This window comes from Ovis canadensis, chromosome 7 (assembly GCF_042477335.2).
Source record: "Ovis canadensis isolate MfBH-ARS-UI-01 breed Bighorn chromosome 7, ARS-UI_OviCan_v2, whole genome shotgun sequence".
Lineage (NCBI taxonomy): Eukaryota > Metazoa > Chordata > Mammalia > Artiodactyla > Bovidae > Ovis > Ovis canadensis.
This window is the reverse complement of record NC_091251.1, coordinates 20,931,995-20,957,035: the sequence shown is the minus strand read 5'-3', so window position 1 is coordinate 20,957,035 and position 25,041 is coordinate 20,931,995. Positions and strand designations below refer to the sequence as shown.

At 43.8% G+C, this 25,041-nt stretch overlaps 1 protein-coding gene across 4 annotated transcripts in view; it reads right to left on the bottom strand.

Moving 5' to 3' along the window:
• The window catches only part of PDE8B (phosphodiesterase 8B), a 258,748-nt gene that overhangs the window by 190,364 nt on the left and 43,343 nt on the right, over positions 1 to 25,041 (bottom strand). The gene's annotated exons all lie outside the window — the stretch shown is intronic.

The window sequence follows — 25,041 nt, the reverse complement described above, 5'->3', positions numbered from 1 at the left end:
AAAGAATAGAGGAAACAAACAGGACACAAATAATAAATCTGTAGGTCCAAACTGAGACATATCAATAGTGCATAAAATATAAATGGCCTAGACAAATCAATTAAAAGACAGATTGTTAGAATAGAATAGTGTTAGAAAATATACACTTTATAAACAAAAGCTATCATCCCTGGCCAGTACCCTCCAAATAAAGACTATACTGTTCTGGCTGTGAAGGAGATAATGAAGTGAAGTGAAGTGAAAATCACTCAGTCATGTCCAACTCTCTGAGATTCTGCTGGAATGGGGAGCCACTCCCTGCTCCAGGGAATCTCCCTGACCTAGGGATCAAAGCCAGGTCTCCCACATTGCAGGCGGATTCTTTACCATCTGAGCCACAAGGGAAGCCCAAGAATACTCGAGTGGGTAGCCTATCCCTTCTCCAGAGGATCTTCCCGACCCAGGAATCGAACTGGGGTCTCCTGCACTTACCAACTGAGCTACTAGGGAAGCCCCAAAGGAGATAATAGTAGCTTCAAAAATGGTCCCTCTCAAACAGAGATACCCTTCATTGCTGGAGGGGCATGATTTTATCCTGCTGTGCTCTTTTATTTAGAAATATCTCATCGTACTACATTAATGTTACTGAATTTTCTGTATTGGAGACATGTTTTCCATTTTATTTGTAATATGAGACTATTTTTCCTGCCAAGTAAATTAACCTAATGAGATATAAACAAACATTGACCAAAAAAAAAAAAAAAAGATTGTTAGAACGGACTAGAAACACATGATCTGACCATATGCTGTCTATAAGAAATGGACTTCAGATGCTGGTAGGTTAAAAGGATGGAAAGAGAAATTCCATGTCAACTCTGATCAAAAGAAAGGAAGAGTGATTGTATTAACATCTGTCTAAGTAAACTTCAGATCAAAGAAAGTTACCAGGGATTAAAAAGGGACATTACATAATGATAAAAAAGGTCAGTTCACAAAGAAGACATAACAATAGTGAGCTTGCAATCACCAGATGACAGTGCTGCAAAACACACAGTGAAAACTGACGGGATTAAAGGGAGAAACAAACAACCCCACAATTAGAGTTGGGAGCTTCACCTCTTCTGGTTTTCAATAAAATACTAGGCAGAATCTCAGCAAGGATGCAGAGGAACTGAACACCACCAAAGAGCTGGACCCAGCGGACATTAAAGAACACTTTCCCTAGAAGATATCCCATTTCTTTACTTGGCTTTGCAGAAAAACTTCTCAAAATAGTGTTCTAAATTTGCTGTCTCCAATTTCTCTCCCTTATTCCTTAAGCTGCTCTAAGCAGATTTTTGCCTCCACCACTGTGTGGAAACTGTCCTGGTCAAGCTCACCCTCACATTTCTAAATCCAGTGGTCCAGCATCCGTCCTCATCTTATTCGATCAAAGCACATGGCACGGTTGCTGACTCCATCCTCTTTGAAACACTATTTTTTCACTGGGTTTTCAGGTTACCACCCTCCCTTCTTCCCACCCAGGGATTACTGCTGCTGCTGCTAAGTTGCTTCAGTCATGTTCAACTCTGTGCAATCCCATAGACCCCAGCCCACCAGGCTCCCTCATCCCTGGGATTCTCCAGGTAAGAACACTGGAGTGGGTTGCCATTTCCTTCTCCAATGCGTGAAAGTGAAGTTGCTCAGTCGTGTCTGACTCTTAGCGATCCCATGGACTACAGCCCACCAGGCTCCTCCGTCCATGGGATTTGCCAGGCAAGGGTACTACTTCCTACTAAACTCAATGGATTGGATTCCTCCTCAGCTCAGTCTCTAAATGCTGGATGCCTTAGGACCTAGTCTGGGCCTCAGATCTCTTCTTTCTGTCCACTTTCACTCCCTTAGTAATCCCACCCAGGCTCACAGCTTTAGGTGTCATCTGTGTACTGATGACTTTCAAACATGTCAGTGGGAAGGACTCTGCCCCTGAAATCCAAGCCTGTACATATTTCACTGCCTTTGCAGCCTCTCCACAGAGTTATCTATAAGTCAACTCTAACTTAACATATTCAAGTCTGATCTGAATACTATCATCTCTTTTTTAAAAAAAGTACTTCTCACACCTCAGTGGTTTTCAATTACATAGAAAAAAATCTTAGTTCATGCATGACTCCCTTCTTTTCCCAGCTTAGTGGCAATAAAACATAGTAGTTGAAAATATGCTCTCGGTCCAGACCACCTGGATTGGAATCCTATTTTCACCACTAATAGTCTGTGATACTACACAAATTCCCTAACCTTTCAGTGCCTCAACTTCCTCATCTTTTGTTGTTATTTACTAAGTTGTATCCAACTCTTTGTGACCCCATGGACTGTAGCCTGCCTGGCTCTGCTGTCCATGGGATTTTGTAGGCAAGAATACTAGAGTGTGTTGCCATTTCCTCCTCCAGGGGATCCTCCTGACCCAGGGATCGAACCTGTGTCTCTTGCATTGACAGGTGGATTTTTTACCACTGAGCCACCAGGGAAGCCCCTCCTCCTCTATAAGATAGGAATAAAAATAGTACTTTCTTCCTCATAGGGTTGTTATAGGGATTAACTAAATTAGTATGTGTAAATTATTTAGTGAGAATACACAAACGTTGGCTATTATTTTTCATCTCATCATTGCCATCTCATGCTCTCAAATTTAACCCATCAGAAATGCCATCTGTATCTTCAAAATACATTTGGAATCTGAATATTTCTTACCACCTCTTGCCGTTACCACTCTCATCCAAGCCATGGACATTTCTCTCCTGAATTACTCCAGTGAGCTTCTAACTTGTCTCTTTCAGACTAGTCTCAATGCATCAGGCAGAATGATCCTAGTAAATAAGTCCTCTTGTCAGAACCATCTAGTCACTCCCATGTTGTTCAAATTAAATGCCAGAGTCTTTAAGACAGACTAAACTCAAATAAGACGTGCCCACCCCTCATCTCTTTGACCTCCCCTTCCCTCCCCTTCCCTCTCACTGATTCCAGAAATACAGACCTGCTTATGGTTCTTTGAAAATGCCAAACACATTCCAGACAAAGGGAACTCCCTCTGCCTGCAACATTCTTCCTCCAGATATCCACAGGGCTTGCTGCCCCTCTCTTTCATGTCTTCTCTCAAAAGCCACCTTCCTGGAGACCCTCTCTGGTATTATATCACCTCAGTTAGGAGCCCAGACTCCACAGCCAGCCTGGATTCCAATCCTGACTTTGCCACTTTCTGATGGCATGACCTACAGTAAATTACTTAATCTCTCTAGGTTTCAGTTTCCTCGTCTTTAAATGGAGAATAATAATGCTGCCAGCCTAAATGAGATTGTTTTGAGGATTCAACGAATTAAAATAAATTGCTTAGAATGGTGCCATGTGGTAAGGCCTGTCATATTTATTAAATCTAAGAAGCTATGCATTATAAGACACATTGTTATTTTATTTGCCATTTTAAAGATTGTCAATTAAATTAGTAAATGTTATCAGTTATGAAATGCATTCCAATTTTAGAACTGCAAAATTTTTTTTGGAAAAAGTACACCTTAACATCAGTGAAATGTGATCTTTTCAGGTTTTTCTGTAAGATGGTGTGAGAAAACCTGAGCAAACTTTCTGGCCAACCAAATATTTCACTGAGTGGGGTTTAAGACCCAGATCTATTTTATATCATTTCCTTCCTTCATATATTCACATAGTATACACACACACACACACATATATTTAATGAGTACCTAGTACTTTGGCCACCTCATGTGAAGAGTTGACTCATTGGAAAAGACTCTGATGCTGGGAGGGATTGGGGGCAGTAGGAGAAGGGGACGACCGAGGATGAGATGGCTGGATGGCATCACGGACTCAATGGACATGAGTCTGAGTGAACTCCGGGAGATGGTGATGGACAGGGAGGCCTGGCGTGCTGCGATTCATGGGGTCGCAGAGTCGGACACGACTGAGCGACTGAACTGACGGAGTGCTGGGTACTTCCGGTACATGTGTTGTTTTTACAAAACAGTTGTCAGGAGTCAGGAGCTGCAGGCAGAAGCCAGCCAGAGCCCAGGGCCTGCCCAGTGTGGTGGGCACAACCAGGAGGGTGGCATCCAGCAGCCATGCTGGGATCCCCTTGCTGAGGTCCCTGCATTCCCATCACTTGTATGAGGTCCCTGCATTCCCATCACTTGCATCTTACAGTTTTGGCTGTACTCCCAGTTCCAGACTCTGGCGGTAGGTCTTGATGACAAGGTGGAGCACATGCCCAGCATTTCTTTATGTCCTTCCAGTACTGACCTTCTGAAGGGAATGTCACCATTAGTGATAAAGTGGCCACCCCAGCACTTACTTAAACTGGCTTCTTTCCATCGTCAATCTAAGGACTCATGTCAAACTTTTCCCCCTGAAGTGAAAGAAACTCAAACACGTTAAATGTGGAAACACTGATAAAAGATATTCTGCAAAAGTCTAAAATGAGCAGATTCATTTCAATGCAACAAACGACTATTACACACACACACAGCTGCAGAGCGGGAAATGAAAGCCCAGGAGTTTAGTCTCCATGGAGGCAGATGAACCACTAAGCACAGTATAAAGTCTCCTTTCAGTTCAGTTCTCCTATCCTGACTAATTACCTGCATTTGAAATTGTACCCTAATAAGCGAGTGATCAAGATACAAGCAACATTCATCATACCTATGATGCTAGAAGGGTCTGTCCTCTATCTGCAGAATAGCAGGATCTCGTTTCCTTAAGGGCCCTTATAACTACCACGGGAGGTCAGGGAAGAAGACTCTGCTTCGGGATCTACTCCTGGGGTGTCTGGGTGCTTAGCAGAGTCAGCAGGTGGAGTTATCACCCTCACTCCACAGCCTGCCATGCTCCTGGAGGAAGGGGGATGGAGAGGGGAAGGGAAATGTAAAACCAGCCAACCAGCCAAAGAACAGACCCTGGCAACCTCGCCGACACTCGCAGTGTGGGTGTGCTGCCTTCCACCTCATTTGGAAGCTCGGGAGCTGGGGCTGGTAAGAAAGCCCTACAGTAAAAAGCCACAGGGGGAAATCATGTGTTTTCTGACTCTGAAGACAAGTAGACAAACAAACTGATTAGCTCCCATCACTTCACACAGCCAAGCCCCTGCCAATGTCGAATGACTTTGCTGGTGACATCTTCCAATTCAAAAGATGTGCAGCGGGCAGCAGCATTCCCCGTCAAGTTACAGGGTTTTTTTCCATTTCATTTTATTATTATTATTATTATTATTATTAATCCCTTAACCCTGGATTACAATTTTTTATCATTACAAGATAAGTCTGACAAAGCAATGATGCACTTGGTTTCCATGACAACCCTTTTCAGAAAAAAGTTCAACCTGCTGCATCACCATGAAGTACTTTGAAAATCATTTCCTAGCAACCCCAGAGGTACCCAGAGACATGGACCTTTATCTGCCCTTTACTTAGACCTAGGAGAATTACACACAGGATGACAGAGAAACCAGGTCACTTAGTTACCGCTAACAGCAAGTGGGCATATTTCATCAGTGTATGAAGCAGAATAATTCCCAGCTGTGTCTGCAAGGAGACATATATGCCTATCTGGATGTTTTTAACAGACTGCACCTTCTTCCCCTCAGTTAGGGGCTACAAAAACACCCAGCTAAATTCCACTTTGACCCATTTGAAGACAAGTGATCACCTTTAAATAATTCACTAACATCAATGCACTCATCTAAAAAGCGGGAATTTAAAAATTACCCTCTGCTAATTATGAAAGCTTGGGCTTCCCTTGTGGCTCATCTGGTAAAGAATCCGCCTGCAATGTGGGAGACCTGGGTTCGATCCCTGGGTTGGGAAGATCCCCCTGGAGAAGGGAAAGGCCACCCAGTCCAGGATTCTGGCCTGGAGAATTCCATGGACTGTATAGTCCAAGGGGTCGCAAAGAGTCGGACACGCCTGAATGATTTACAATTATGAAAGCATGGCACCCTCTGCTTTAGGCTTACCACAGTATAATGATATGCACCCGTGTATTAGGAAAATAAGAAAAAAGTGCAACGTTTAAGAGACTTCATGACAAAGTTACCACCTAAAAGATATGAAGCTTTTGCGGAAGTAAATGTGAAAATAAAAAGGAATTTAAAAAAAAAATGAGAAACAGACATTTTTCTATGGTTGCACTATTTCTCAAGGTTCTCCAAAATAACACTTTCTAAAATTAACAGAAAATAGAATGTGCTGACTGTAAGATAGTTGGTTATTGTGCAAACTGGTCTCCAACTGCAACCCACCAAACCTGTCTGCTGCTCTGCACCCCAGGAAGCTCACCTCTGCAGCCTGCACCACCAGCCTCCTCTCCCAGCTGGCTTCACGTTGGCCAGACAGGGGAGGGTGAGGAGAGACTGAGCCTGGTGCATTTCTTCCCCCCACCTTCCTGCTTCAGTGCTCTGGTCGGGCAACACCTTGTGCCACTATGAGCACGGCTCCTGCCAGGGGCCCTACGGCCTGCAATGCCCTTCCTCTGGGGGCCCCTTCAGCCCTAGAGCTGGTGAGGGCTTCCCACGCACCTCTCTCGGCTTCCCTAATCTCTGCTCACACCTCTTCTCCATTTAAGTCTCTTCATGAGAACCATCTGGGTGAATTGTTTCCCCTGGGACCCTGACTGACGCAACTTTGACAACTGCAATCAATTCTGAATTAACAAGGAGCAAAATCTTTTGTCACACAGCTCCCTTTTGACATTATTACCATACCTCCATTCTCTGATTATCACACAAAAGAAGCTAGAAAAGGTGATTTGAAATTCCCTCCTTTGAAGTGTAAGTCTGGTAAGTCTGATTTATTCCTCAATAACCAGGGAAAAGGTAGCTTAAAGAGAAACAGAATGTTTCCTTAGGAACTTCATGTCCATCTACAAAGCCAAGCTATTTAATCAACATGAGTTTGAGCAAACTCCTGGAGATGGTGAAGGACAGGGAAGCCTGGCGTGCTGCAGTGCATGGGGTGGCAACGAGTCGGACACAACTTGGCAACTGACCAATGACAACAACAAAGAACTGGAAAATAGAAGGGCCGTTTTCCCCAGACCGCCCGTGAGTATTTTTCAACTGGGTCTTCAGAGCCTGGCTTGTTTAGCTTGCTGTATTTCCACACCAGGCAGCTGCACCGGCATTCACATGAGTAGGCAGAATACGCATTCCCAAACAACTACCCATGAATTTCGCATGAGCCACTGTTTGGGAATCATCTTCACCACCATCCCCTCTAAATTAGCGAAACAAGTAACAAGCACCAACACACACTCTGTGACTCATTGTGCCCAAACCAAAAACCCAGCCCCACATTTAATTCTAATGTTTCCCGTGATTTCGTCCTGATACCAAGCTTCTGAACCAAATCCAAACCTTAGTTTCTGCACCTGTAAAAACGGTGACTGACCCTCTCAGGTGTTACTGTGAGATCCGAATGATCTGTGCTCAACGGCACCTTCTGCGGTGGCAAAAGAGTGCCCCTTAGCCCAGAGTTGTTTCCCTGTCTTCAAAGTCCTACCAATTACTTCTCTTAGACTGAAACTGAGGCAGTGACTCAAATGTGTAGCTTTCTTCTATTGCACAGGATGCAGCCTGCTACACTGATTCTAGAGCTCTGGGATAACCATTCCCTTCTTCAAGAGATCTTCCTGACCCAGGGACTGAACCCTGGGTCCCCTGCATTGCAGGCAGACTCCTTACTATCTGAGCCACCAGAGAAGTCCTATAAAAATGACAAGGAACACTAACACTAATTCTGAGGGCTCCCTGAATCTAGTCTAGAACTGAGACCCAAATTCATATCAGACTTTATCTATGGTATCTTGCTCAATTCTTTAACACAACCCTGAATCAAAACTGCAATAAGATCGACTTCACACCCACCTGACTGTCTCTAGTTTAAAAAGACAGTTAATAGCAAGTGCTGGTGAAGATGTGGAGAGAGATACACCCCCCATAGATGGTAATAGAAATGTAAAATGACGTGGCTGCGTTGGAAAACAGTCTGATGGTTCCTCACAAAGTCAAACACAGAGTAACCACATAATCTAGCAATCTACTCCTGCCAGACACCCAGGAGAAATGAAAGCGTGTGTTCATACAAAAAACTATCCAGGATGTTCACAGCAGTGTTATTCAAAATAGCCAAAAAGGAGAAACAACCCAAATGTCCATCAATGAATAAATACATGAATAAAATGTGGTATATCCAAACAATGGAATATTATTTCACAATAAAGAGGGACAAAATACCGACATATGCTACAGCACAAAAGAACCACGACAATATCACACCAAGCGAAAGAAGCCAGACACGGACACTCGAGTCCCATTCTACCTGAAATGCCAGAATAAGACCAAAATAGGATAATGATTGTTAAGAGCTGGGGAAGTACGGAATTGGGACTGACTGTGAATGGGTATGGAGTTCCTCTGGGTATGATGGAAATATTTTAGAATTAGACACTGGTGGTAGTTGTAAAACACAACGAATGTATTAAAACCCTCTAAACTGTACAGTGTAAAGCGGCGGATTTTATGTTATATGAAGGTATAACTCAACTGAAGAAAGAGTCGGCGACTTGACACTTTGCACAGAGCGGTCTGCTGTAGTACTTGCTGGGTTACAATGTTCCGAGCACTACACAGGACAGGACAGAGGCTCCCTCTTCGTGGCTGAGGCTTACTAAAAGTCTAACGCTGACTTCCCTTTTGTCAGACTGTTTGCAAGGAGAATGAATTCTGCACTTGATTCTCTCTCCTATCCCTGAGGCATATGGTTTGACTAGAAAGTAAATTTACATAGCCACATTGATTGCACTGAGAACATAAACATTGTAAAGAATATTTGGAGACAAGCTCTCCTGCAGTCAGTCACTAAGTTTACAAACCTATATACACACTTTTAGACCTCTCCTTCCACCCATCCTTTCCTTCTTCCCGTTTCTCTCTCCCCTGCTTCCTAGCAAGGATGTTCTGCCAAAACTAAGCCAAAACCCAGGCATCACTCCAGTTTATTCCATCTCCCACCTCTACCTCATCCAAACATTAAATCACTTCCTAATTTAAAAAATAATAATGTATTCCCTCCTCTCTGTTGCCACTACTTTAATCCAGGCCCTCTTTATCTCAAGCCTAAATTATTATAAAAGGTATCGAAATCAAACTTCCACAATCTGCCCAGATCAAGAAACCACAACCCTATGTCACTACCCTGCTTATAATCCACCCCACGATCACTTGATAAAGTCCTCGCTTTTTAGCCTGGCAAAGGAGAAACCGATAAACCAGCCCTTACCGTACATTTCTGGCTCTTCTGCCTGTCTTCCACCCACAGTTTACACTTCACTATTGGATGGTGGTCCTCAGACACACGATCTTACTTCACTCACTACCATGTCTGTGCACACTGTTCCCTCTGAAATTCCCTCCTCCTCTCTACCTTGTACACACCCAGATAATTCTCAGTTGTCCATCAAGGAGACCCTCAACATCACATTATTTGAGAAGCCATTTCCATTCCAGGTGAGGTCAGATGCTCTTCCCTCTTGTTTCTGCAGAACCTTTCCTCTCGAACATCAGCAGATTATAGGAAACACCGGCATGGCAGGTGGACTCGGCCAGCTCTCCCAGCAACTCCCACCTCCTGGTATCCCCACCCCGTGAGTCCCTGCCTCTTGATTGTGGGCTGGCCCAGTGACTTCCTTCTAATCACAGCAAAGACAGTGGACAGGATGACGGACAGCCACAACTGTAACCACCCTGCACAAGACTGTGCCCCCATCCTACTAACAGGCTGTCTCTCTCGCTGGTTCTGAGGAAGCATGCTACCGTATCAGAGGGGTCTGTGTGGCAAGAACCTGAAGCCTACAGCCTATAGCCCACAGCCAGCAAGGAACAGAGTCCCTCGCCTAAAAGCCGCTGAAGAACGGAATCCTGCCCAAAGCCAAGTCAATAAGCCAGTAGAGGACCCAGATGAACTGTGCCTGGCTTTCTGACCCGCAGAAAATAAGAATGAACGTGCGTGGTTTACGCTACTTCACGTGTGGTACTTTCACACAGCAATTAATGCGGGCATGCCACGTTTTACTGTGCTTCGCTTTACTGCAAAGTTACAGAAGTTGTGTTCCTTACACACTGAGCGTTTGCGGCAGCCCGGCCTCGAGCAAGCCTATCAGTGCATCTGCTCACTTCATGTCTCTTGGCCACATTTCGGTCATCCTTGCACTATTCCAAACTTCTCCGTATATTTGTATGGTGATCTGTGATCAGAGATCATCAGTGTTATAAGTGCAAAATGATTATGACTCAAAGAGGGCTCAACTGATGGTTAGCATTCTTTGAGCAATAACGTGTTACGGTATGTACACTGCTTTTTTTAGACTTACTGCTATTGCACACTTACTAGACTGCAGTATAATGTACACACAAGTTCTCTATGCACTAGGAAACAACCCAAATCTCCTGTGACTTGCTGTATGCAATAGCCACTATACTGCAGGGGTCTAGACCCGCGTCTCCAAGGTGTGCCTGCAATATGTCTCACTCTCCATCCCAGCGAGGACATAAACTTCTCCAGGGAAAGGATCATCTTATTCATCTTCGTGCCTTTACTCTAACACAGGTCCTTGATGCTCAGTTAGAGTCTCAATAAATATTTATGAACTATTGTTGAGTTGAACCAACCTACCCTAAATCGCCTCCATGTTTGACAACCGAGCTGCCTTAGCTTGACAGCACCACCTGACAGCCAACAGTGGGAACTGTGACCCAAATCTGCTTCTCTTTCCTAAACAGAGGCAGGTCAACACGTCTTCCTTCTTTAGTGACGCACAATGAAGTTGATCTACCTTCAGGAGCATCTGTTTTGGACACGCACAGACACAGACGCACGCTGTGTATCACTTTCTCCATCTTTTATTTTCTAGTCTGCACCCCCAAAATCTCATCACACATATTGGCGCGCTCTCTCTCCTGTCTCTGCTCCTTTCTTCCCCAGCCCCACCCCAACTGCATCACATCTTCTCACTCACTCATATACAACAACTCACAAGCCACTCTAGGCAGTGCTCATTGGTCAAATTGATATATCTGCATAAGGGAAATAACAAGATCCACTCACAAATGATGTTAACATAAGAAAGCACTTTAGGAAAAGTTTCTGTAGATCAGATATCTGATTCTAGCACAAAAAGAGAATCATATTTTTTAAACATACAAAAGAATATATATTTGTGCATTCAATTTCTAAAATGGAAAAAGAAACCCTGATGTTAGGTCTTAATGGTTAAAACTTAAGATTCAAAGTCCTCATGAAGATGCAAAGAAATTCTTTAAAACAGAGATGCTGAGCCCGCTGTGAGTGCATTCTGTGGGTGCTGACAGGGTTAAAGATAAAGTAACTGCACTCAATTTTAAGGTAAGTGGAGAGGGAGAAGTGAAGGTGAAAAAAACATAGTCAACTCCTCCCAAACCATTTTGCTGCCATGAAAAAATGAGAGCTACCATAGTCAACAGACATTTACCCTGGAGAGGCCCAACCTCCTCCAGAAATTTTTTCTCAAAGATTTCACGCCTCCATGAAAATGACACCATAGTTGGGATAAAAGTAGAAAAAAGCAGGTTTTACTCACAAAGAACTCTCTGCTGGAGATTTTATGCTTGAGTTTGAGCAAAAACTATATTACTATTTTACGATTTCTAGAGAACTAAAGGGCCCAGTGAAATCTCTATGTAATAGGCAGAAGTTAATGTCCCAGATTAGATAAATAAGGCTTTTCTGGGAAAATATTTCATTATTGCACTGAAAAAATCATAATATGAAAAGATTGAGGGGGGAGGAGGAGAAGGGGGAGATAGAGGTTGAGATGGTTGGATGACATCACCAACTCAATGGACATGAGTTTGAGCAGACTCCAGGAGACAGTGAAGGACAGGGAAGCCTGGCATGCTACCATTCATGGGGTCGCAAAGAGTCAAATATGACTGAGCGACTGAACAACAATGACAACAAATATGAAAAGACATCAGCACAAGAACATTCTCTTCAGCAACACTTCTAATAGCAAAAGTGATGAAAATAATTTAAAAACTATCAATGGGGGACCGGATGAATAAGTTGTTGTACAGTCACACATGGAATTCTATGCAGGTATAAAAAGGAATGAGGAACACCTATGAATTACGGTAGAGTGATCTCTGCTGCTGCTGCTGCTAAGTCACTTCAGTTGTGTCCGACTCTGTGCGACTCCACAGATGGCAGCCCACCAGGCTCCCCAGTCCCTGGGATTCTCCAGGCAAGAACACAGGAGTGGGTTGCCATTTCCTTCTCCAATGCATGAAAGTGAAAAGCGAAAGTGAAGACACTCAGTCATGTCCAACTCTTAGTGACCCCATGGACTGCAGCCCACCAGGCTCCTCCATCCATGGGATTTTCCAGGCAAGAGTACTGGAGTGGGGTGCCATTGCCTTAGGATATATTAACTGAAAGAAGAAAAATGAATTAGCATGCTGCTGCTGCTGCTGCTAAGTCACTTCAGTTGTGTCTGACTCTGTGTGACCCCAGAGACAGCAGCCCACCAGGCTCCCTCGTCCCTGAGATTCTCCAGGCAAGAACACTGGAGTGGGTTGCCATTTCCTTCTCCAATGCATGAAAGTGAAAAGTGAAAGTGAAGTCACTCAGTCATGTCCGACTCTCAGCGACCCCATGGACTGCAGCCCACCACGTTCCTCTGCCCGTGGGATTTTCCAGGCAAGAGTACTGGAGTGGGTTGCCATTGCTTTCTCCATTAGTATGCTACCATTTATCTAAGAAATGGAGAATATAAACATGGTTGTGTGTAATTTAACCAATGGTATGAAAACCACAAACATTTTAACCGTTTGATGGAGGGCATAATAGGTAGAAGATATGGATAAAATCTAAACTTCTCTGAATATACCACATTATAAAGATTTTACTTTGTAATGTAAATAATTTACATTATTACAACAAAATAAAATTTTTAAAAGATCAAATCGAAAGTAAAATGAAACAAATGAATATAACTGTATTGAATTAATCACCATTCCAGTGTAAGTTTGCTCTATAAAAAGGAACCGATTCAAATGACTTAAAACTCAATAATTTGCCCATTCATCCCAGCAGGATATGCTCTAACGTAAAAGATTACTGGGGAAAAAATATTAAACTGCTTTCAGTGGTGATTCCAAGACTGTGGTCCATGTGCTGTGGGACAGAACAAATGAGGGATTACCGCGGTGTTGTTAAGCTCCAGGGTTGATGTCATCAGAAGAGGAAATAGAAACATTAAGACTGATGAGGTTAGAGAAAAGGCCCTAAATTTGAATTGGAAGTGTTAGCATAAATTCATGGCACATTTTATCTTTAAAAACATTTATTTTCTGGCTGTGTTCACCTAAAAAGCCAGGAGACAATGATCAGTCCATTAGCAACGATCACTCCATTGCCCAGATCATGTCTGTAAGTATCATCTTTCAATAAAAAGAATTAGGTTCTGAGTCCAGATCAGAGGATGAACACAACGAAACTGGAACATCCTGTCACACCATCAGGCAAACAGCCTATCAGAGATGACAAGGAGACAGTGCGGCTACCCCAGGAGCCAGAGACAGATCAACTGAGCTTCAGTAAGGACAGTGACTGCAGCAGACCGGGACACGGCTGCTATCTTACAAACCGGTAATAACAAGACCAAAAGCATCGCCAGTTATCTTCGCAGGAGGCTAGGAAACCAAACCACTATCTTGAAAACTGCCAAGGAAAAGAGAAATCTCAAGTATTTACCCCATCTTTTCCCATTTGGACTGTACCTCGGGATAATCAAATAGTTGCGGAGGGAAGTTTCTCTTCAGAGAAGCATTCCAGAAGTTTTGTAGAAAGAACAGACCACAAACTTGTGCAACCCCTAATGAATGAATGGATTTAGGCATCAATCATGAATCAAAAAAACAGAGAAAACCAGGTATTACATGCCTCCTGATGGATATACACAGCACTATAAAGAAGTCTGAATAAGTAAGCCCGAAATCCAACCAAATAATATACCTCTGAATCTGACTAACAATACACAAGGAATATAGGGCCAGAAGAACATGGTACATGATACCACAAGGCTGTAATCCACAAAAGCCAGCCTGTGGGAAACTCTGCCAGACAAATGACCCCATTTCTTTAACAAGAAAATTTTAAGGCGAAAAAAGAAAAAGGAGGTACCTATAGATTAAAAGATACTTAAGAAACATATCAACCAACTACAGCTGGTGGTTCTTATTTCAAACATGATTCAAACAACATTTTTTAAAACTAAGACATTTATGAGCTAATTAGGGAAACGAGCACTATCTTGATATTTGATGATATCGAGCAATTATTTTCACTTTTCTACAATCTAATAGTATTTTGGTTGTTTTTTAAGCAGTCTTTATTTCTTATAGTTGGGAACTTCCCCAGTGGCTCAAGGGTAAAGAATCTGTCTGCAATGCAGGAGACGTGGGTTCAATCCCTGGGTCAGGAAGATCCTCTAGAGAAGGAAATGGCAACCCATTCCAGCATTCTTACTGGGAAAATTCCATGGACAAAGAAGCCTGGCAGGCTACAGTGCATAGGGGTGCAGAGTTGGACACGACTAAGCAACTGAGCACGATCTCTTAGAATTAGTTATGGTTAAAATAATATGATGTTTTAGATTTGCTTTAAAATAATCCCAGAGTAGGGGGGAGAGTGGGTGGTATATGTAAAAGAATAGCCTTAATTTTATAACTGTCAAAGCTGGGTAATGTTTGCATAAAGTTTCACTGCATTACTCTATTTTTGTATACATTTGAACTTTTCCATAATAAAAAATTTAAATGACAAGCCTTCAAAAATCAGTCTGTGGACTTCCCTGATGGCACAGTGGATAAGAATCCACCTGGCAATGCAGGGGACACAGGTTCAATCCCTGGTTCAGGAAGATTCCACCTGCCTTGGAGCAACCCCCGTGCTCTAGAGTTAGTAAGGCACAACTAATGAGCCTGTGAGCCTTGACTACTGAGGCCTGTGCCCCAGAGCCTGCGCTCTGCAGCAAGAGGAGCCGCTGCAATGAGAAGCCCGCACACCGCAACTAGGGAGTAGCCCCGCGCTCCGAAACCAGAGAAAACCCACCACGGCAGCAAAAGACCCCGCACAGTCAAAAAAAAACAAAACACCTAGCTTGCATCTTGTTAACATGTATTGACAGTTATCTTCAAAGCTAGTAATGCATGTGTATGTGAGTGTGTGTGTGAAATCATTTTCAAACAACTCTGTAAGGCAGTTACTTTTACAATCCTCCTTAGATAGAGGGAGAAACAGAAAATTAAAGAAGTTAAGCCATGGCACAGTGTAAGCCATGCACATGAGATTAAGACCTAGGTCTCCCTAACCGGAGATCCCATGTACAGTGGGAAAAACAAAAACTCCTCTATAGATGTTAGGAAGAGGGAGACGGGTGCAGAGGATCGTTAACAAGGCCCTGGAAGGCAGAGAAGAGCCAAAAAGAGCATGGCGATACATTGGAGAAACAGAAACTCAGAGGGCAGCATCCAGAGACCAGAAACTGCTCCCACGCAGGGCGGCACCCACCCGCCACACGCGCCCATCAGTGGCACCAGCACCAGCTGGGAAAGCCGCGCCAGCGCCGCTGAGCAGGGGCCCTTGCTGCTGCCCCCTCCCTTCTCCCACACCCCAGTTTTCCCCACCAGTACCTCCTCCTTGCAGCATCCAAGTGCAGACCCACTGGCAAAAGAGTCTGGAAGACGTAGTCTGCAGGCTTCTGGCCCCACATAATCAAAAGGAGAACATGGAAGAGCAGGAACGGAGCTGAGAACCAAGGACAACGAGCACAACCCCACTGCTGTGACTTCTTGACTTAGGACTCAGGCATGGGCGAATTAGGTGGAGGGGATGAAAAGGTACAGACTTCCGGTTATAAAAAACACTGTCAAGGGGATGTAATGTACAGCACAGGGAGTGTAGTCAATAATACTGTAATACCTTTGTATGGCGACAGATGATTACAAGGCTTGCAGTGATCAATTCATAATGTACAAATATCGAATCATTACGTGGTACATTTAAAACTAACACTATTATATGTCAATTAAACTTCAATGGTAAAAAAGAAAGCAGAAAAGGAAGCTCTCTTGTATGAAGTTTTACCTCCTTCCTCAATTCTTCCACTGCGACAGCTGCCATGATGTCTGAGGCTGCCTATGACTAGGGGTGCCCGTGCAGACACCTCCAGGTGGTCAGCGAACCTCACCGACAAAGAACGTTTTTTTGAAGAAGGACATAACTTAGTCAACTTAGCTGGAACTATTTTCTTCAAGAAAAATGCCTCACCAACTTGCATTAGCTCCCTCCAGCCGAGAATGGACAATTTGTGCATCCAGGTATTAAGAACTGCAACTGATCGGCACACATCAAGTATATGTGCTAAAAGAAGCTACAAGGACAGATTGTACAACACAGGGAAGACAGCCAATATTTTGTCATGACTGTAAGTGGAATATAACCTTTACAAATATGATTCACTGTATTGTACACCTGCAACTTATACGCTGGGCTTCCCTTGTGGCTCAGCTGGTAAAGAATCCGCCTGCAGTGCAGGAGACCTGGGTTCCATCCCTGGGTTGGGAAGAGCCCCTGGAGAAGGGAAAGGCTACCCACTCCAGTATTCTGGCCTGGAGAATTCCATGGACTGTATAGTCCATGGGTCGTAAAGAGTCGGACATGGCTGAGTGACTTTCACTATTCACTAACTTATATGGTATTGTACATTGACTATACTTCGATTTTTTAAAAATATCATGTTAGTAAGCAAACAGGAACAGGTGAAACATCTTTGTTACTTCAGGAGAATGGGAGGAAATCAACTCATTATTCTGAAAACTGGAAATAAGAGAGAAGATTGACGCAGTTAACCTGCCTTTCCCATACAAACTGTATCCCAGGGAAACCAACTAACTGATGAGGGGAAGTTTTCCTTCTTAGAGATGTTGCAGCTAATGAGTGAAGGAAATGATGGAACAAGAATTTCACCATTTGACACCCCCCCTGTGGAATGGATGTAAGCAATGTTCATTAAGACTAGTGGTTTAGTCATTAAGTCGTGTCTGACTCTTTGCAACCCCAGGTTTCTCTGCCCATGTAATTCTCCAGGCAAGAATACTGGAGTGGGTTGCCATTTCCTTCTCCAGGGGATCTTTCTGATCCAGGGATTGAACTCAGGTCTCCTGCACTGCAGGTAGATTCTTTATCACTGAACCACCAGGGAAGACCAAGACTTAGCATCACTGCAAAAAGACAATCACAGCAAAAGCAAACCCCAAAAAGCAAATAAACCTCCCATAAATTGTGTATTTCCTGCTGTAAGCACACAATATCACTGAAAGTATATTCTCACCCCACTTCTAACTCCCCCAAATTGAGCATAATCGATCAAACCTCTAAATCTAACTGCACGTTTCTAGCACACACAGAAGGCCAGGAATGCAAAAAAGTAAAATGCAGACTGAGGAATAAGATACAGGACAAAGCCACCATCCTAAACAAAGTAACTGCAAGTGGAGAAAGAGGGGAGGAGGACGGGGAACCTATAGATTAAGGGAGACTTCAGAGACATACCAACCAATTGCAATGGGTAGGCATCGTATGGAAACCAAAACAAACCGTAAAATATAAGAAGACAAGTAGAAAATGTGATTGATATTAAGTAGCTGCTGTTGACTGAGTGTTTCTGCCCCTCCCTAATACATATGTTGAAATCCTAACTCCCAGGTAGGAGCTCTGGGAAGGGATTAGTTCATAAACATAGATCCCTCACAAATGGGATTAGTGTCCTTATAAAAGTGACCCCAGGGAACTCCTTCACTTCCCCCTCCATGTGAGGACACAGTGAAATGACTGTCTATGAACTAGGAAGCAGTTCCTCACCAGACACAGAATCTGCAGGCACCTGACCTTGGACTTCTGACCTCTGAAACCGTGAACTGTGAGAAGTTGTCCATAAGCCACCCAGTCTGGGGTATTTTTGTTATAGCAGCTGGAACTAAGAGAGTAGTTATTAAACCTTTTGGTATATAAGGTTTTACGACTTTTTGAAACAAAGAATTCTTAGATTTTAAAGATACAGACTGAAATCTTTGTAGATAAAATAGAAAATAAGTGCTTAAGAGAAACAAGACACTTGAGTGCCTCTGGGGGTAAAACAGCACAGTGAAAAGAGAAGGGGCACTATCTCTGGGTCCCTAGCTGTGGGGTCCTGGTCAAGCCCCTGGAGATCCCTGCACCCCAGCTCTCTCCCTCCCAATGTGGGGCAAAACACCACCTGAGCCCCTTACCTGCTCAGAAGCCCAAAGGTCACTTAGGATAACGATTCCCCAAGGGGACCTCACAGCTTCTTCCTCAGCTGCTTCATCACCTTCTCATTAAACCCACTTCTCCCGAAGGACATGCATACAAACGAAACACTAGCTCTAATTCAACTGTATGTTTCTTTCACGACACTGTAAATATATTCCAGCCACATAATGGGCCAACTCCTTTTTTTGGGCTAACCTAGAAACCTAAATGCCACGTATAACATTGTTTCTATAAGAAAACCCTTTCCCAAAAGTATGTTTGTCGTATAATCTGCATATAAGAGGGTTACCTTTTACATTGTTTTTTTGTCTAGTCGCTCAGTCATGCCCAACTCTGCGACCTCACGGACGGTAGCCCACCGGGCTCCTCTGTCCATGGGATTTTCCAGGCAAGAATGCTGGAGTGGACTGCCATCCTTCTCCAGGGGATCTTCCCGATCCAGGGATCAAACGTGTGTCTCCTGCACTGCAGGCGAATTCTTTACCACTGAACCATCTGGGAAGCCCCCCCTTTACATTAATTCAAAGCATTTCCTGATTCTTTTTTCAGTTTCAATGTTCTCATCTTTGACACACAAAATTGATTTTAGTCATGTGCTCTTCTTTCTCCCTGCTTGAAAATCACCAACAACTGGCAGGAGAGAATTTGCTTGCCTTGTTCCTCCGAGCCAGGTCCCTGGGAGGTGAGGGGCGAGGAGCACGTTCCTCCCAAAAGGGTGAAGAGGAAATCCTCAAGATCAGAGACAGACAGTCTTTATGCCTCACTCTCCTAGAGGGCCTGACCACTGTAGGAAGAGGTGCTGGGCTCTCACCCAGGTGGCAGCTCACCTGAGTCCCACGTGTGGCTGCCGGCATGGGCAGAGAGGCTGACCACAGGGACACAACAGATCCCCTGCATTGTTCTCCATCTGGCCATCACTGTCTCGGCTATCCCTCTCTCTAGAGAGCTCTGGAAAGGAGATGTGGTAGCCAGAGTCTGTATCAGACTGTGGGGAAAAAAGAAACTTCTAGCTCCGTCTCCGTTCACAACACTACAGATGCAACACCCAAGGGAATGCCTTTTGCTTTGCTCACAATCACCCAGCTTCTAGACTTTCCATCAGTTTCTTAAGCTGAAAATGGAAATGCCTCAGATGACCCAAAGACCATTTGTGGGTGAGGTCTAAGCTGTTAGGTCGCTGTGCGTGTACTTCAGTCACTTCAGTCGCGTCCGACTCTTTGCGACCCTATGGGCTCATTTGCAGCCCTCCAGGCTCCTCTGTCCATGGGATTTTCCAGGCAAGGATACTGGAGTGGGTTGCCATTTCCTCCCCCAGAAGACCTTCCTGACCCAGGAATCAAACCAGCGTCTCTTATGTCTCCTCCACTGGCCGGTAGCTTCTTTACCACTAGCGCCACATTGCTTGGGTCCTTACCAGCCTTCACAAACCGGTACCTTCCTCTCCATTTGGCGACTGCCCTTGACACTTCCTCAGCAGGGACTCTGAGGACAAAAGCTCCATCCACCCTGAAGTCACCACCTTTCAGGTTCAGAGCTTTAATGTTATTTGTGGTTCTGACATCAGAAAATGGCCCTTTTTTTTTTTTAATCCACATTAACCTGCGTGATATGTTACTAAAAAGTCTTCCTATAAAAGTGTCCAAAATTTGGGGTCTTCCCTCCTTTTTGTGACTCACACAGGCAACTGAATCCCTGTAGCTAACCATTCATTATACCTTCCCCTCTAGGAGGCAACAGTGCTAGAGTTACAAAGCATCACATTTCCAACAATGTACTGCATCTGACAGCCACATCATACAGAAATGCAGCACCACAAAAACCAGCAGAGCTTTTGCCAACTGGCTTTAAGCTCAGGTATAGACCAAAACTTTAGGTGAGAACCAAACAAGAATTTCACATGGAACCACCTCAACATAGCACCACAGCCCTTTAAAGGCAGAAGGGTTATGCAGGTCCAACAGTCAAGGAACCCAAATGCCAGCTTGGGCCTTTCACTGTCAGGCTTCTCCTGTGTCATCTCCTTTGGTAATCTAATCGACAGAGACCACACCCAGCGGTATCCAAAGCTTCAGGGTCACACAGTGCTCAGGGTTCAGTCTTGTCCAACTCTTTGGCACCCCATGGACTGCAGCCCACCAGGCTCTTTCGTCGATGGGATTCTCCAGGCAAGAATACTGGAGTGGGGAAAAAAAAAAAAAAAGCATACTGGAGTGGGTTGCCATGCCCTCCTCCAGGGGGTCTTCCCCAGCCAGGGATCAAACTCACGTCTCCTGCGTCTCCTGCATCAGCAGGTGGGTTCTTTACCACTGAGCCACCTAGGAAGCCTCAGGGTAACATGTCTGTATGTAAATCCAGTTAGTCACCTACATTGGTCAAACCAATCTATTTGAAAGTGGGATACATTTTCCAATAGAAAATGTATTTCAATAATATCTAAATCTAAATCGGCAAAATTTTATCTTAATTACCAAAACAGAAATCATAGCAACCATGAGGTTATTAGCAGCTAGTATTGGTACCATATTTACAAAATGCCAAGTAACATGGGCAGTGTGTTCTGCCAAGGCATCTCCAATTTTGTGTGCATTTTACATTCTCCACTCGTTTCAAAGCAACGCTCTAGTTTGAGCTAACACAGGGGGTGAGAGTGGGTCTGTAACGGGAAAAACCTCACCCACTAGGCCCTCTGATTGCTCTTCCCTCCCTCACCACCACGCCACTCTGCTCGAAACGACTTCAGTTCCAGCACTAGCCATGCCTGGGCCTTTCGGCCTATGTGAGAGGCAAGAAAGCAGTGGTTAAGAACTTCCGAGTTGGATTCAGACATCTCCTACTTAAATTTCAGCCCCGTCTAGAAAGATGCCTTGTACCTCTTGCAGCCCTGTCTTCCTCCTTTGTAAAATAAGAAGGGTAATTTGGAGCTCATAGTGCTTTTATATAGATGGGTAAAACAATGTATCAATATATAAAGTGCTCTGCAAATAGCAAGATTTAATAGCTCATGTTACCAGATCTATTCTACACACCATGTTGCAAAATGCACAAACCACACAAGGAAACTGGAATCACCTTGGAAACAAGACACAACCCGTGAGGCTTTCTTCCAGTGATGGATTATCCAAAAGCAGAGTCATCTCCTGATGCTCATCAAGCCAATCACAGGTCCCTAACCTATTCTGCTTGAGGAAGCACAAAGGAGTAGCTGAAAAAGTTGATGGGAAAGAATGAAGCAGGAAAATCCTGAGTAAAAAATGGCTTTTATCTGCCAGTGGGAGAGAGAGAAACCAGGGGAAAAGAAGCAGCAACCAAATCTAAACTAACCTATATTGCAACTTACTAAAAAGTGGTGTTTTCCATTAAAACATAATAGTTACCCAGACTTTCACTGTAAGATATTGGTAGCACCTATGTTTTTACACTTTTAATTTTTGCTTTAAATTGGAGTATAGCTGATTTACACGGGTGTGTTAGTTTCAGGTGTATAGCAGTGATTCTGTTATGTGAGTGTGTGTGTGTGTGTGTGAGTGTGTGTGTGTATCCATTATTTTTCAGATTCATTTTCCATATAGGCTATTAAAGAATACTGAATATAGTTCCCTGTGCTATACAGTAGGTCCTTGTGGATTATCTGTATACATGTAGTAGGGTAACACTTATTAAAAAAAAAACTTTTTATTTTGTATTGGGGTATAGCCAATTAACAATGAGAGTTTCAGGTGGACAGTGAAGGGATTAAGCCACACATAGACATGTATCCGCTCCCCCCAAAGTCCCCTCCCATCCAGGCTGCCATATAACAACACTGAGCAGAGTTCCATGTGGTAACACCTGAAATATTTTTTAATGTTTTAAATATGCATATTTTTGAGTGAAAATATAAGCTTATAAACACATTATAATCTCGCTTATTAATGTTTTGAGACTGTGGAAAGAAGGTATAGAGAACAATAAAGTATAAACTGAGTAAAAATAGAGTAAATTTGGCTAAGCTTGGTTTTTACTTAGGGAACTTCTTACTTAGAGTGCATTCACCCCACCCCCAACCTCTGAGCTCCAAGACTGTGGGGAGAGGGGTCAGCGGGCAAGGAACAGAGGAGACGACAGAAACATTCCTGTTATGGGTAGAACATCTGAATCCCACCCCACCCCGCCAATGCCTATGTTGCAGCCCTAACCCTGATGATATTTGGAGATGATTGGGTTTAGATGACATCATGAGGGTGGGATCCCCATGACAGGATTAGCACCCTTCTAAGAGGAAGAAGACAGACCACAGTTTGCTTGCTCTCAGCCATGTGATGACATAAGGAGACTTGGAAGCCAGGCCAAGTGCTCTCACAAAGCACCTTGACCTTGGCCTTCCCAGCCTCCAGAATAGGAGAAAAAAAGTCTGCTGTTTATTTCACTGATGCGGACCCGGGTACGATCCCTGGTTGGGGAACTAAGCTCCCACAAGCCACAAAGTGCTGTCAAAATAAATAAAACAGAAATGTCTGTTCTTTAAGCCACTCTGTTTACGGTATTTTGTTAGAGCAGCCCCTACCCCACCTCTGAGCTAACTCAGAGAATGTCTAAGCAGAGTCAGGGTGGAGAGTGAACTGAAGATGAAGAGATGTTTTCAGCAGTATCTTAGAAGTCTGCACACAAGATCAGTGGATATACTTTAATATCATTAATCATTCAACAAGAGAAATAAACAGTACACTAACTGACTGTTTTAAAATGCCACTATTTTGAACAATTATCAAAATTACCCATCTCAATTTGAATTTCCCAGGGTATCTCCAATGACGTTGGACATCTTTTAGAACTCGTTACAGCAGGCCTTCTGGGATATGGTCAGGATATATCCTCCCTTGTTCTGGAAAACCTCGATCAATGGACTTCCTTGCCCTCTGGTTTCCAAATGTGTTTGGACAAAGACGGTACCAATCTGTAGATCAATGAAAGGGAGGACAACAGGGGTATTTACAGGTATTTATTCCCGGAGGTCCCCCGGCCCAGGCACAGGCCTCCAATCACTGCATTCTTCTGCAAGGCCACAGCTTTTGGGGGCTGCCCTACCCTATAGGGTTGGTTTCTCAGGTCCCCATAACCATTCCCTTCTGCACTTCTTCTCAGTGGTAACTGCGCTCTTTTTCTAGTCTTAGGATGCTTCATCATCATTTGCTAATTTCCTTTCATTTTGCCAACACACCTGTAATAGTCTCTTCATTACATTATTTCCTCAAACTTTTGTGGACACACAATCTGTTTCCTGTCCAGACACCATCTGATCAGGTCTGCGGAAGGACTGGTTGGTTGGTCTTGCCTCACTCAGGTGCAGGGTTTACTTGCAGCCCTTTGACTGCTCACCTTCCTTTTTTCCCCAACCAGAAGTCTCAACCCAGTTCAACAGCCTGTTAGCTTTCTGAGCCCCTGGATTTTAGACTTTACTTGCCCACTAGGCTCTGAAGAAGCTTCTCCTCCCCCAACCCTGCTGGTTTCCCAGACCCTAAACTCTCTCTTCCCTGGTGCTACAGGAGTCCTCCCCACCTCCCTCCCATTCTGATTCCTGGCCTTCACCCATCATAACCTGCTCCCGCAGGAGCTGCCCGGCTCTCACCAGCACACCCTGCTCTGCTGCAGCCCACCTCCTGCCTCGTGTCCACCAGGGTGGGCTTCAGTAGAAAAGCATCACCTCTGAAAAGGAGCAGTTTGCTCTCTTACTTTCTGATTTGAGGACAGATTTACCAAAGTCCAAGGGAGCATTACCTGACAGGTCTTTTTTTTTTTCTTTTCCAGGGATATATCTTTTTCCTTATTATGTCTACTTAGCTAATTTTAGTTTATCAAATACATTATTTCGATATTACATAAAACTTCATGGAAAAGATGTTAGAGAAGGACCCATGGACCGTCCTCATTGTCTTCATCATCATCGGCCTCAGCACCAGCATTAATGGCAGGATTCCACCCTTAAAACATTCTACAAAGTGCTTTCAAGTTTACTCTTTTTAGGTCACAAAGTCTTTACAAGTAGACAGATCATATATTGTTTTATTTTGTAGAAATGAAAACTGAAGTATAGAAAAGGCATTAAACTTTTTCATGATGAATTAACCAAGGAAACAGGGTTTACCAGGGGACTCAGTGGTAAAAGAATCCTCCTGCCGACCCAAGAGATGCTGATTTGATCCCTGGCTCTGGAAGATCCCCTGGAGGAGGAAAGGACAACCCACTCCAGTATACTTGCTGGAGAATTTCATGGACAGAGAAGTCTGGCTGGCTATAATCCATGGGGTTGCAAAGAGCTGGACATGATTGAGTGTGCGCGCACACACACTCACACACACACACACACACACACAAAACCAAGGAAACATAGCTAGCAAATATTCTGAATAAACACTGCTTGAAATAAGGGCTGTTTTTGCTTCATATTAGAAATATTAATATTGTACCTATATTGAAAAGAACGCGTGCTCTTTGATCTATGCAGCCATCCAGTTTTAACAGGAGAAATGATGCCGTTGTAAAAAGAGCAGGGACTAGTTTATATCTGATAGATCTTAAAAATGAGTGTAACTACTGAAGAAAGCAGTGAAAACCAGGAAAATCTGCTCAATGACTATAGTTCATGTGTTGAAACAAA